At 32.7% G+C, this 14,968-nt stretch overlaps 1 pseudogene; it reads left to right on the forward strand.

Moving 5' to 3' along the window:
* The first annotated feature begins 7,907 nt into the window (after positions 1 to 7,907).
* On the forward strand, positions 7,908 to 9,447 carry LOC149579754 (anthocyanin 3'-O-beta-glucosyltransferase-like; annotated as a pseudogene).
* The last annotated feature ends 5,521 nt before the right edge of the window (positions 9,448 to 14,968 follow it).

Here is a 14,968-nt window from a genome sequence, read left to right on the forward strand (position 1 = left end):
CTTAAGAAGTGATATTTTATAGTAATATGCTTTTTTTTGGAATGCATTACTAGATTCTTTGATATTTTGATTGCACTGGTGTTATCACAATATATAATAACTAGATCTTTGATCTCTACCTTCATTCGTTCCAATAGTTTTTTGAAACAAACAATGTTAGAACAATTGACTACTGTTGCTACATATTCTACCTCTAGTGTGGATTGAGATGTACAATTTTGCTTCTTGCTTGTCCAAGATACTAGTCTTTTAACAAGAAAGAATGCTCCACCACTAGTGCTTTTTCTAGAATCAAGACTTCCTACCCAATCAGTATCAGTAAATACTTGCAAGTCCAAATTGCCTCCAACTTTGTACCATAAGTCATAGTCTTTAGTACCTTTCAGATATCTCATGATTCTCTTGATTGCCATCATGTGGTTTTCTTTAGGATTTGCTGAGAATATTGCCACTATTCTAACTACTAGAGAAATATCAAGTCTTGTGTGTACTACATACTACAATTTTCTAATCATTGATCTATAAGTGGTCTTATCTACTTCTTTGGAATCATCATTTTTGGAAAGCTTATGTCTAGTAGACATAGGTTTTCCAACTGTTCTTGAGTCTTCCATTCCAAATTTCTTCAGTATCTCCTTGATATACTTAGATTGAGTAATGTAGATACTATTCTTGTTCTATTGTATTTGTAATCCAACAAAAAAAATTATTTCCAAAAACATGGACATCTCAAATTCTTTACTCATTTCTTCTAAGAATGCTTTGCATAAGTCATCATTTCCTATAAATAGAGTATCATCAAAAAATATTTATGTCAACATAATCTTCTTATCTGGTCCTTCCTTGATATATAGACTACTATTATCATTAGTCCTTTGAAAACCAATCTGTACCAAGTAATTATGGAGTCCATCATACTAAGCTCTCGGAGCTTGCTTAAGACCATATAAAGCTTTGTGTACTTTGTAAACCATGGCACCTTTGCTAGGATCTACAAAACCTTCTACTTGTTCAATGTAGACTTTCTTATTAAGAATTCCACTCAAGAATGTATATTTAACATCCATTTGATATACTAAAAATACTCTATGTGCTGCATATGCTAGAAAAGTTCTAACACCTAAGCTTGCCACAAGAGAAAAAGTCTCACCATAGTCAATACCTTCTTCTTGAGAATAACCATTGAATACTAATTTTGCTTTGTTTTTTGATACATTTCCATCTTCATTCAACTTATTTCTAAACATCCATTTTGTACCAATCATATTTTTATCCTTGGGTCTAGGAACAAGAGTCCAAGTTTTGCTCTTTTCTATCTGTTCTATTTCATCATTCATTTCTTCAATCCAACTTTCATTTTCTAGAGCATATTTAACACTTCTAGGTTCAAATTCAGCCTGTAAACATATACTCTTTAATTTTATTCTTTTCATTGTTCCAGCTAATTTACCTCCAATGATCTTATCAGGTGTATGATGTCTTTTGATATATCTTGTTAACATAGGCTCCTTGGTCTTTGAATGAGTTCCACCATCTTCTTCTTGAATTTTAGTTTCAAGCTCAGGTCCTCCTATTTGTGACTCGGGTCAATCAAGCACAGTTTAAACTAGCTCAATAGCATCTGATTGTGACTTGGGTCTTTATAGCTTAGGTTACACTATTTGCAACTCGGTAGCTATTGGAGTTTCTTGGAACTCAAGAGTTGAAGATTCTTTTCTCTTAGATAGATTTGGAAGGGTATGAGCTTCATAATAACCAAATCTTCTATAATCTTTCTATTCTTTGTTGCTTTCTTCTTTACTCTTTTCTACAAATTCATCAATTCTAACATGTGTACTCTCTATAATTTTGTGAGTAGACAAATTCAAACATCTATGTGTTTTAATTTTGCAAGAGTATCATAGAAATATGCCTTCATCACGTTTTACATCAAATTTTCCTTTTCTAGATTCTTTCAATATGTAACATATGCTACCAAATACTTTTAAGTAACTAACATTAGGTTTGCATCCATACCATAGCTAATAATATGTCTTGTTTGAATCTTTCTTCAACTAAACTCTGTTCAAGATATTAACTATAGTGTTGATAGCTTTCTTCTAGTATTTGAGGGCAACATTCTTTTCAATCATTAGGGTTCTTGCACAATCCATGATAGATTTGTTTCTTCTTTCTACTATACCATTCTACTATGGTTTAATAGGGGCAGATACTTATCTTTTGATTCCTCTTTCAATGCAAAAGTTATAGAATTCATGGGAGATGAATTCACCACCTCTATCTGATATTAGGCATTTCAAGTTCTTTCCAATCTCCTTTTCTACTCTTGCCAAATACCACTTGAATTTTTGAAAGGCTTCTGATTTTTCTTTTAGGTACATTATTTTCATCATTCTATAGTAGTCATCAATAAGAGAATGAAAATATTTTCACTACAACTTTCTATTCCACTAGGTCAACATAAATCTGTATGAACAATTTCCAAGACTTCTTCTGACTAATAGTCTTTGCTTTTGAAATTTTTTTTTCCCATCTTACCAATTTGGCAATTCTTGCATAGACCCATGTGAAGCTTCTTCAAACTAGGAATACGTCTTACTCTTTTATGTTTTCCTATCTTAAATAGATTATCAAAATTCACATGACATAGACTTTTGTGCCATAACTAGCTTTTCTCTACTTGAGCAATAAAACATGAACAATCACTAAGATCAAGATAAAATAGATTACCTTTTGTTTGCTTTCCAGAATGACCCAAATTTCCTTTCTCATCCAGTAGTTTGGCCTATCCATTCATGAATTCTACCTTGAATGCAATGTTATTCAGCTATGTCACACTCAGTAGATTATTCTTTAGTCCACTCCAATAAGCATTGTCACATACAAGTTATTTAGTTAACAAGATACATCCTTTTCCTTTTATATTACAAGGTTCATTGTTTCCAAATCTTACACTACCTCCATCATAATATTCCACATGCTCAAATTTTGTTTTGTCACCAGTCATATGATGTGAGCAGACACTGCCAATAATCCATATATCATTTTTGCTAATATGGAAGATAAGTGCCATCTTATTTCCCCCATCATTAGATTCATCTTTCAGAGCTATATATACCATTTCATCTTCATTGTTATCAGAATATTTAGCCATAAAACAAGATTTCTTACCTTTTTTCCTTGAATCTCTTATGGTTCTTGGAGTTCTTCTTGCCCTTATGCTTATTTCTTTTCTTCTCATCCTTAATTTCCTTGTTTGGACACCTAGCAGCAATGTGACCAATTTCTTCACAAGAAAAGTAGATCAGAGGAACTTTATCTTTGTACTTTCCTCTTACTTTAGAATACTTCCTTGCAAGCAAGGCTTCAACAACTTCAAGATCACTATCTGAACTTTCTTCTAATGATCCATCTTCTCCACTTCCTGATTGACTAGATTTTGACTTTTTACCCTTTTCTTTGATTGAGAGTTTAGCTTTAAATGCATATTCAATATTCTTTAAAGTAGGAACATAGTTATAATAATTGTCTAACTCAAAATTTTTTAATCTTCCAACTAGAGCATCCAACTCAATTTTATTATTTGGATCATATCTCATTTTTTGAATAGCAGATACTCTGATTGCATAAATGGGAAGAAGATTTTTGAGCACTTTACTTAGAACCATTTCCTCCTTGATGTCTCCTCCAAATGCTTTAATTGCACTTACACTGGCCTTAATCCTTCCCACATATTTTTCAATGTTTTCATCTTCTCTCATTTTCATTTGATCAAATTGTCCTCTAAGGCTTTCTGCTTTGGCTCTTCTTACATTATCATCTCCTCCATAGATATCTTTTAGTTTGTTCCACATTACAAAAATAGTTTTGCAATATTTTATCTCATCAAATTCAACATAACTAAGAGAAAATGCAATATCAATCATCATGATATAATGATTCTTCTTTTCAAAAATGTCTTCAAGTGATAATGTTCTAGTGGGAGTCTTATATTCAGCATGAATATATTTGCAACAAGAATCAATAATGGTAGCCAGATGTAATCTCATAAGTCCTTGCCATGTTGCAAAATTGTCTCTATTCAGCTTGGGAATCTCTCTTTTGTAAGATATCCTGACCTTTAGCTTAGGTCCTTGAAAGCTTCTCTACAAGCACCAAATGCTCTGATACTAATTGTTGGAAATATAAGAGGATTAACTAAGAGAAGAGGGGTGAATCAATTACTACAAAAATAAATCTCAAATCCCTTATATGTCAGTATCAAAAAGAAAACTGATAATTGAATACTATTGAAGCTTTGTAAGAACACAGAATGTTGTAACTCGGTAATAACTAGATTAGCTTGGTAAAAGACTAATAATTAAATCATTGGATGTTATCTGTGATTACCATTAGTTTAACTTATTTGCAAACACATAAAGAAAGTAGCATGAACACATTTGACACTAGGATTTAATGTGGAATTCCAATTTGAGAAAACCCACCAATTTAGCAACTAGTTATTGATTTTCACTCTTTTAAAGTGAGCCATGTTAGCCGCCAACCCTATTAAAGGTTACAAAACACACTATTCGAGGTGACCCTATTAAATGATTTAATCACCCTATTAGGAGTGGTCTTGTTAAAGGTCTTGAGAATAATTCAATGGAATTGCCACCTTTCTAGAGGATTTGCAAATAGCTGTTAAGCCAACTCTATTAGGAGATTTAGATCACTGCTACAGTGGTTAGAGAGTAACAATGAGATGACCTTATTTGACTGCAAGTAATTTGCTGATTTTAGATTCTTTTCTAGCTTGTAATTGATCCTTCTTGATCGAATATGGATTTGTTGCTCCACAAGGATATTCTACTTATTCTTCAAATTTTATTTCTGTGCTCATTGTTAGATCTTCAATCACATCATCATAATTTGCACACTTACTTGCACTTTTTCACACACATTTTGAAACCACAACTTGACCTTTTACTTATATCTTCCATTTTGTCAAGTTGACTCAAGTACAACTTACAATAATCAATATGCATCACCTTAGTTAGCTAGAATCAATAGATAAATCAATTAGGCTTAATACAATTAAATAAGAAAATCCTTTGTTAGCCAACCTTGCTCGGTAGAAACTAACTTTGAAACAATTTCCTTTGTTAACCAATAGAAGCTCAATTAACACTACAAACTTATGAATGTCCTTTAGAAACCAAGTGAGCTTGGTTAGTACTGGTTGCATCCAACTTTCCTTCACTAACTGAGTGAGCACAGCTAATACTCGCTTCTTTGCAACTTTTCTTTCAACACCCGAGAGAACTTGGTAGACATTGCCTCTTGAACTAGGAAAATAGAGAAACACTTGATAGACACTGAGAACTATCTTCACTTCCCGAGTGAGATTGGCATATAATGACTGCATATGAAATAACATTTGTGTAACATCAAAGACAACACACAATTAACTAAATGTATCCAACATATCTTCACTTCTATCAATACATGTCTACTTGCAAATAATTTGGTACACAAATGTCACATGTATTCATATGCTACTAAATATATTTACATAGAAATATAACTCTCTTTACATGTTTCGTTTTGTAGGTTACTGGAACACTAAAACCAAAAAATACCCATCAACAATCCTATCAACTACGCTGCACTATTTTCCACCAATCACTGCCACCCTTCCAGCTCTCTCTAGCCACCTCTTTACACTGCTTGGACTATGCAATAGTCATAGCATTTGTACAAGAACCATTTCTAGAATGTGTAATAGACACTATAGATGAAACTATCGACTGCACTTTGCATGGTAAGCTACTACAATAGTACATTCCCAAACTAGCAAAGATAACATTTGAGCAATACAAGAAAAACATGTCAACAATTGTTTATGTCACTAGATGTTTTAACATACATGGTACATTTTCATTTCCACTCAATGGCAATATAATCTTGGTTGAAAAGGATCTAGAAAATATAAGCTCCCCGACCCTATACTATTCTATACTGCAATAACTGCAATATTCACTTTCTATTATACTTCTTCATTTTATATTCTGTTCATAGTTGTAGACACTATGAAAAGATGAACCAACTACATGCACAAAAAATTCAGTTTAAGTCACTCTATTTTTGTTGAACCAACTACTTGCATAGAGAATCTAGTTCAAGTCACTCTATTTTTGTATTTTGTATCCCGATCTATATTTGTTTTACATATACTATATAAACGTGCTTTGAACTAAATTTTTCCAATGGTAACAACGATTACCCATTCTATGTAACTGCATTGTGACCCAAGTAATATCTAAATTTTCTCTATTTTGAAGCTTCTATAAATGAAAAATATTTCTTATGAAAGTATTTCTGATATTTTCCTTAATGCAAAGTATTTCTTATGAATGTATTTCTTATAATTTGCCTCCATGCATTTGGTTGCACACTGCTTGCTTGTATCTGATCAAGTAGGCAAAAATGTAATGCAAATTATGAATATATCTTGTATATTTCAAATTTAATTATAAGATGAAATTAGACTCCTTGTTTCATCATCCTACCCATTGGTGGCCTAAGTTGGTTTAAACTGATGATACCCTACCTTCAATGTCTTGTTTTATGATAAAACTGAATTGTTGAGCATTCAAAAAATGATAAATCTACTTCAATTGAGTCAATGGGATGTTGTTAGCTAACTATCTTCTGTGCACTACATTTGATTGTGATAGAACTTGGTTTCTTGTAAATGTCAAGTCAGAGTAGTTGATGAATTGGAAACCTTTCTTAACCCTTTTTTTGTTTGTTGATTATTTTTCTTTCCTATGAAGCTACTTTGGCCTTCTACAACTATTATGGTCATATTTTCTTGGCCTTTACCATCCTCGATAGTCTTCAACTAGTATTCAAACCATTCTTTCAATCAAATCAGTTCCACAAAGTTGTAGGCTTTGCTTGAACAGAAATCACATAGCAGCAATTAGAATTTTTAAGGTCAACCCAATTGAAGATCTAGACTCTATGTTTAGAGTACTTGTTTGTTCTAGAAAACTATTACTTTTCCCTCTCTATACCCTACAATTGCCTAAATTCTGCAACCAAAATAGGACACTGGCATTATGTCTTATGTGAATATTAACATTAACAACATTGTTTTTGTACCAACACCATGAAATTGCTGTACTAAGTTTTGTGAATGTTGATTGATATTATTTGACAATAATGCTAGAAGAACATTTGCATTTATAACACTATTGAGTGATGGTGACATGAAATTCATGATTTTTTGGTTATCCTTGTGTTGGGCATGCTATTAACAATATCATATCTAATTTGAAATCATCTAAGGCTGAAAGTGTTTTTGATAATTTGACTTAATGTAAAGTATTTCTTGTAATTTGCCTCCATGTTGGTCAAGTATTACCTAGCAATGCAAAGTATTTCTTATAATTTGTCTCCACATTGAAGTGCTTATTGTTTTCTATTTCTATTGAGTTCCATCATTCTCTCCTCTTCAAGTTGACAAATAACTAGAGCTGTGTGTTGACCGAAAACATCTGCCCAATCTTTCCCGCCAAGCCTACCATAAGTAGGACTAATGGTGTATGCAGCACTTGTTTGTAATTTGTAAAAGTTGTTACGAATAAACCTTCACTTTTCTAGTAAGCTGTGTATGTCTAAACCATGGATAGGGCAAAACAGGTTTGCTTTTCATATACTTATTTTCGTTTTGTTTTTTAATCTTAGCATTGAACGTGCCCTTGTTTGCACGCTACGTGTGCATTGTCGACCTTCAATACTATTCACATTTTTGGATGTTTCCCTGGGATTCTCTTCTCACATGGCTCCTTATCAAAAATATATATTAAAAAAACACTCGTGTAGAATATATACCCGGCACAACGAAGCTCAGCACATCCATGAATACCCTGCAAAAAGCCCACTTCGTAATCGTGACATTTCCTGCAATGGGTCATTGCATTCCATCTCTAGACATAGCAAAAATTCTCGCTTCGCACTCTCTCACCATCAGATTTGTCATGACTCGCACAATAGAACACTGTCTATGAGGTGTCATGGTTGAATCGCACTAGCTTTCTGCTCATCTTGACATTTAGCTTGTCGGCCTAACTCCTCTCAATGCCATTGAAGGTCTACCCAAGGGATGTGAAAGTATGGATCTTAAGCCACGTGCATCTACCCTCTCTATTATTCCACTCGTCGAGGGGCTTCATTGGCCATTCAAACAATGGGTCAAAGAACAGGGGAGTCATTGACGGGTGTGTATAATCAGTGACTTATTCGTTGACTGGATTGTTCAGTCCGCCAAGAGATTTGGAACAATTAGGGTCATTTTTGCTCCATGTGGGGCTTTTGGAACATCACTATTCCACACCATCTACTGCACCATAACCGTTGATGGTATACTACACAAGGAGGACAATTGTGTTATAATTGATGATATCTTGTCATCTCTAGTGAAATTTACCAAGGAACAAATGCCTCAGAGATTTCTCGAGCCAAATCGAGAAAGTCTAAAGTTTTTAATGGGGAAGATGTAGTCGATTGGAGACTGCTGGGGAATGCTCGTCAACACGTTCAAGAATGTTGAGCCTCATTATCTATAGTACTTGAGAAATATATTAAACAGGAAGCCCGTTTTTTCTGTCGGTCCCATTGCTCCTTTGGGATACATTGCTAATACCAGAGGGAAAAAATTAGACATTAGCGAGCAAAAGGTGATGCAATGGCTAGATTCTCAAAGCCCCAATTTGGTTTTTTATGTTTTGTTTGGAAGCAGGCATTTCTTTTGTCAAAGCAAATAAGGGCTCTAGCTAGGGGTCTTCTTGAAGGGGGCCAAACATCTTTCATTTGGTCCATTAAGGTTTCCCCAGAGATTACTTTATCTGCAGAATTGATCAGAGAAGAAATATGTGTCTCCTACCTTCCAGAGGGATTCATGGAGAGTGTTAAGGGGTTTGTCATATGGGGATGGGTACAACAGCTTGTCATTTTGTCCCACCCATCAGTGGGTGCATTCATGAGCCACTGTGGGTGGAATTTGACTTTGGAAAGCATTTTGATGGGCGTATCGATGGTCACATCAACATTTCAACTCTAAGTTGGTCACTGAGGAACTTGGCATTGGCTTATAGTTTTCCCAAGAGAGGGACAAGATTCAATGTGAAGAGAAGGTGGAGAAGTGTGCAAGACTTTTCCTTGGTAGCGACGAAGGTATAGAGATGAGAAATTGTGCTGTCAAATCTCAGAGAATGGAGAAACAATCTATCAGAGGAGGGGGATCTTTGACCCTGAATTTAAAAACTTTTGCAATTGAGATGCATAAATAAGCTCATGGATTGTAAGGCTGAGGATAGGATTGGGGATGGATATGATCTAGGCACTGACTATCTGGCAGAATATTTGCCCCCGGCCAATGCCACTATTCATAGCCTTTAGATATAGGTGCTATGCATTTGTCAATGTACTATGCAGTATCTAGTCTATTTTATCTATAGACATTTATCAACTTTAAATTATTTTATTGATAAGAATAGATAAAAGAAGTGATGTGGTTCAATCTTATTTATAGTGGTCAAGTTTGAGGTTCTAATTATCTTCATGATCTCAAGTTTGAGATTGCCTTATGTTTGAATGGTGCATGTGTGTTCCAAGAGGACTTGATTCACCCTGCTTGCTCATAAAAGGGTTGTTTGATAGGTAGTTGAGACACCAACTTGATTAAAACAAAAACCAAAAATAAATCCACTTAGAGACACCAAGACACAAATTAGACCTTATACAATGATTCCTTTTGTTAGTCGGCCTTAGCTCCACTTCCTCTCCTCCCTTATTGTAATTAAATATTTTGAGGAAAAATATTGTTTGCATTTCTAAATTTAGGTGAGGTGACAATGGAATCTTTTCATATTATTACTTATTCATTTTCATTATAGTTTTATTTTACTATGTTGTTGAATAATAATAATTTGTATTATTTAATAATAATAAAAACAATAAAGTTTTAATAACTATTTGGAATAAAAAATCATATATTTTCCTAATTTTTATAGATAAATTTTTAGTTGCTAAAAAACACTAAAAATTAGGGGTTTAGTTCCCACCATAAAACTATATGAAAATAAATGTGTTTCTATTTGAACTCAAACTATGTTATAAATAACACATATAGCTATAACAATCAACAATTAAAATTGACTTTAGACCTATATTTTCTCTTTTATTGTGATTCAAATTTTAACTCACCCAAAATTGATAGTTTTCATCTCCCACAACATTTTGAAAACAAATCTATTCTAACCAGAAGATAATTTATACATTCTGAAAGAGCACTCTCTCCTCTAGAATGTCATATAATTTTTATTTTTTTTGATACGATTTAATATTTTTTTTCTTTCTCAAAATAGGCACTTTTTCGAGTGTTAAAATACATGTTTGTAGAACTTTTTAATTGAAATATAATATTTCTATTTAATTCACTATAAACTCAATATGAGAATATTCTTGGCTTTGAGCTCTATAAAATGGTGCTTTTATTTTACTAAAAAAATATCATAAAAAATAGTAAGAGATATTGAAACATAAATTTTCTAAAATAATATTATTTCTTTAGTAATTGGATACAAACTAGTATAAAACATGCATTTAATAGACATTTCCAATTAGAAAAGTGTGAGACCATATACAAATTAGATAGAATGAATTTATCTAGATCATATGTTCAAGAAAATTTGATTTTTGGATAGAAATACTCAAATTCAGTCTTTCTGATAAGTCAGCCTGAAAGGTGATACAACTTTGTACTTTTACTTGATAGAGAAATTGAATGCTAAAAGAAAGAGTGAGGCTAACATGAACGTTATACTCATGATTTCTAGATTAGGAAATTTGAGATCATTATATCATGTCAATGCCATTATTGAATAAATTAGTCTTTGATATGAGGAGGAAGGGAGGCTTTTGAAACTTTGAGAATAATATAAGGAGAATTCCTCCAATACTCCAATAACACATAAAAGTAGCCTACTTCAAATATAATTTTACTAGCTTGCACTTATATCTACATTGGGAGAAATTACAATCTTAGATTACTAAACATTACAAATAAATATAAAGTAATTAAAATGAAAGCTATAAGATACACATTCCCACATTATTAATATTTAAAAGAAAAAACACACTAAAATTAAATAAAAATAAAAATTAGTAATAACACACTTACAAAAAATTTCTACATAAATTATAGATATAGTTTATGAATATCACTCAATCAAATGAAGAGTTTAATTATGGAGAGAAGACACAACTAGAAAATCACAATTTTAACTCTACATTTAACAATACCCATTTGACTCCACATATCTTACATAAAATATTGTATACATTTGACAACTTTGTATGATCATCACACAAAATTAAATCTTTGTGTAGTGCCTCTCCCATTTGATTTATGCAAGTCATCTTGATGGATGCAACCTTGCCAATCTTTCATTGTGAAGAGATCATGATTAGGACCATGAGTGGTCTACACCCTTGAGGTGATTGGATTGGATTTATGTTACTATATCAATTGCTTTGATTATTCTTATGGCTGATTTATGAGATGATGATGTGCTAGTTGATTTTATTGGAGTTTGTGTTAGTGGTTACTAGGATTGATGTGGTATCATGGTGTTGTTCCGAGATTACCCTAAGATGTGTACAAAGATTGGACTGTGTATTATTATTGTTGGTGTAATTAAATATTCACTAATTACACTTACTTAAGGTTACTTAGGATAATGCATTGCATATTATTTTTTGATTTAGACACTTAGGAATTTGCACCTTAATTAAACACATGTTGTAGGAGAATTCCACTCTAAGTTGTCATCTTTGTTATCTCATTCCACCTTTAGTGCACTTATCACATTATCATCCTCATCATTGCACATACTTCATTGCATAATGGAGGATGATCCACCTTTGGTGGACATGTGATTCCATCTTATGTGGGTGATAGCTTATCTTCTCCTTATCATTTTCTCTTATCACCTCTCCTATATAAGGAGGCCTATTATGTACATTTCAAATTAATCCATTGGATGTCAATCAACTCCATTATCAATAGTAGTAGTCTTGCATCTTCATGCAATTGTTTTGTCAATCTCTTGTGGATGTTATCTTGGTCTTTCATTTGATCCTAGGGTTGTTGTAGAGTCACCTAAAAATCTAACATGGTACCACAGCTCTCATGGTGTGAAGATTTCTTTTCACGAAGTGCAATCTTGGTTTGTATCATCGTTGGTGTAGCATTTGGGAATTTGGACGTCACAATTTGGAGGACATTATGGGAGTCCCATTTTGTGACCTCCTATTGTAGGTGAAAATTAGAGCTTGCTCATGCAAATTAGAGGTTGGCATCACATAGAGGAGGTCCAAAAACCCCTAAATAGAATTTTGATTCATCCAAATCAGACATCTGAGGCCAAATCTATATCCATTTGATTTTTGAAGGTGTGGAGATGACAATTCAGAAACAATAATTTTAGAGGCAATTTTCAAACAATGATATCTCCCTCATATGGATCCTTTTTCCGATAATTTTGTTTTGTTGTGGGGTAGAATTTCATAATCTACACAATGGTTTAGGTGATTTTTTATCTCTATCTCTAATTTTTTTTGAAAATCACCAATCCCATTTTTTGCAACTTTCAAGACTCTATTTGGGCACATCTGGTAACATTTTTAGGTGCAATTTTCTTGAGAGCACATGAATTCTCCTCTACTTTCTAGATCTATAATCTGATTTCAGTGATTTGTCATGGACATATCACTTTCAAAAATATGTCTTTTTTAGCTATATTTGCACTTGGTGAATACTTGAATTTCAATTTTTTTTAATTGAGTCAGTAATTTGAAGGAGTTATCAATTAATTTTAGTCATCATTTGATTTCATTATGAGTTTTTTAAAAGATCCATTACTCACTCTATATAAATATCATGAATGGAAACAAGCAGTTTCTAATTAGATGATGAGTATTTGATTACTTAGAATGATTCTTGGACAGGTTCTAGAACTAGCTACATGTGTTGTAGAAAGAAGGAAATGGTTTGATCTAAGGGATAAAGCACTTGGCTCTCTTAGATCTACCATCTCCAATGATTTTCTATATCATATTGCATCTTGCACACATCCTTATGATGCCTGGACAACATTGGAAGGAATCTTTAGTAAACCTAATAGAATAAGAAAATTCAAATTGGAGAATGAGCTTATAGGTCTAAGTCCATGTGATTTTGACAATATTCAAGACTTTTTCTCTAAGCTTAATTCCATTAGATTGGAGGTTTTTAATTGTGATATTACTAAAGATGATGAGCAATTGATATTATCTATTCTTTCAAAGCTAGGTCCTGAATATTCAATCTTTGTTTCCACATTCTATGCTAATATGGATGCTCTTGATAGTGCATACAAAATGCCTTCTCTCGATGAATTTGTAGCCTAGCTTACAAGGGTACAAGAAAAGTTAGCACACGTGTCCACTAAAGCCTTCAAAGCATCAAACATTGGTTGCAAATGACTCCTCTCCATTGGTTTCCATGTTGGAAATATAAGAGGAGTAACTAAGAGGGGAGGGGTGAATCAGTTACTACTAAAATAAATCTTAGATCATTTAGATTTTAGAACAAAAGATAAACTAGAAATTGAATATTGCTAAAGCTCAGTAAACACATATGGAATACAGTAACTTGGTAAATGCTTAGCATATAAACTTTAGATGTTATCTATGATTACCACTACTTTAACATAGGTGCAAGCACATAAAATAAAATAGCTTGAACACATTTGACAACAAGATTTAATGTGGAAACCCAATTTTAGAAAAACCACCAATTGCAACTAGTTACTATTTTTTACTCTTCTGAAGTAAGCCCTATTAGGAGCCAACCCTATTAAAGGTTACAAAACACACTATTAGGTGTGACTCTCTTAAAGGATTTAATCAACCTATTAGGAGTGGCCTTTTTAGAGGTCTTGAGACAATTCAATAGAACTACCAAATTGTTAGAGGATTTGTAAATATTTGTTAAGCCAACTCTCTTAAGAGATTTAGATCATTGCTACAATGGTTAGAGATTAACAATGAGAACACCTAATTTTAATGCAACTCATTTGATAATCACAGATATTTGTTCTAGCTTGTACTTAATTCTTCTTAATTGAATATGGATTTTTTTCTTCACAAAGGATACTCTACTTATCCTTCAAATTCGCTTCCTCTTCTCATCGTTAAATCTTTCATTAAATCTTCAATAACATCTTCAGGCTTTTCACACTATTTGAAATCACAACTTGACCTTATACTTATATCTTGCACTTTATCAATTTGTCTCAAATACAACTTAGAATATTTAATATTCATCACCACGGTCACCTAGAATGAATAGATAAATACACTAAGCTTACTATGCCAAAATAATAAAATGATTTCCTTTGTTAACCAACAAAAGCTTAGTTAACACTAAAAACTTGCAAAAATCCTTTGGCAACTAAGTGAGCTTGGTTAGCATTGGTTCCATTCAACTTTCCCGTATTAATCGAGTGAGCTCGATTAACACTCATCTTATGGATATTTTCCTTTATTGCCTGAGTGAACTTAGAAGACACTGTCTTCTGAACTAGGTAAAAATAAGAATGCTCGATAGACATAGGAAACTATCTTTACTGCCTAACTAAGCTCACCATATATTGATTGATAATGATATGAAATTTGTGTAACATCAAATACAACACATAATTAATCAATTATATTAAAAAATCTCTCTCTTTGGCATTGATGGCAAAACAACATGTCATAGTACAATGAAATTTTGGATTGGTTCTTTGAAAACTCCTTCTATTAGTATGAGCTCTTTCTTTCAATGGATTCTATCTAAAATGACTGCTACCAAGCTCATTCATAATTTTCTCTC

The sequence above is a fragment of the Cupressus sempervirens genome, chromosome 1 (assembly GCF_028749045.1).
Source record: "Cupressus sempervirens isolate cs-2001-9-10 chromosome 1, ASM2874904v1, whole genome shotgun sequence".
NCBI lineage: Eukaryota > Viridiplantae > Streptophyta > Pinopsida > Cupressales > Cupressaceae > Cupressus > Cupressus sempervirens.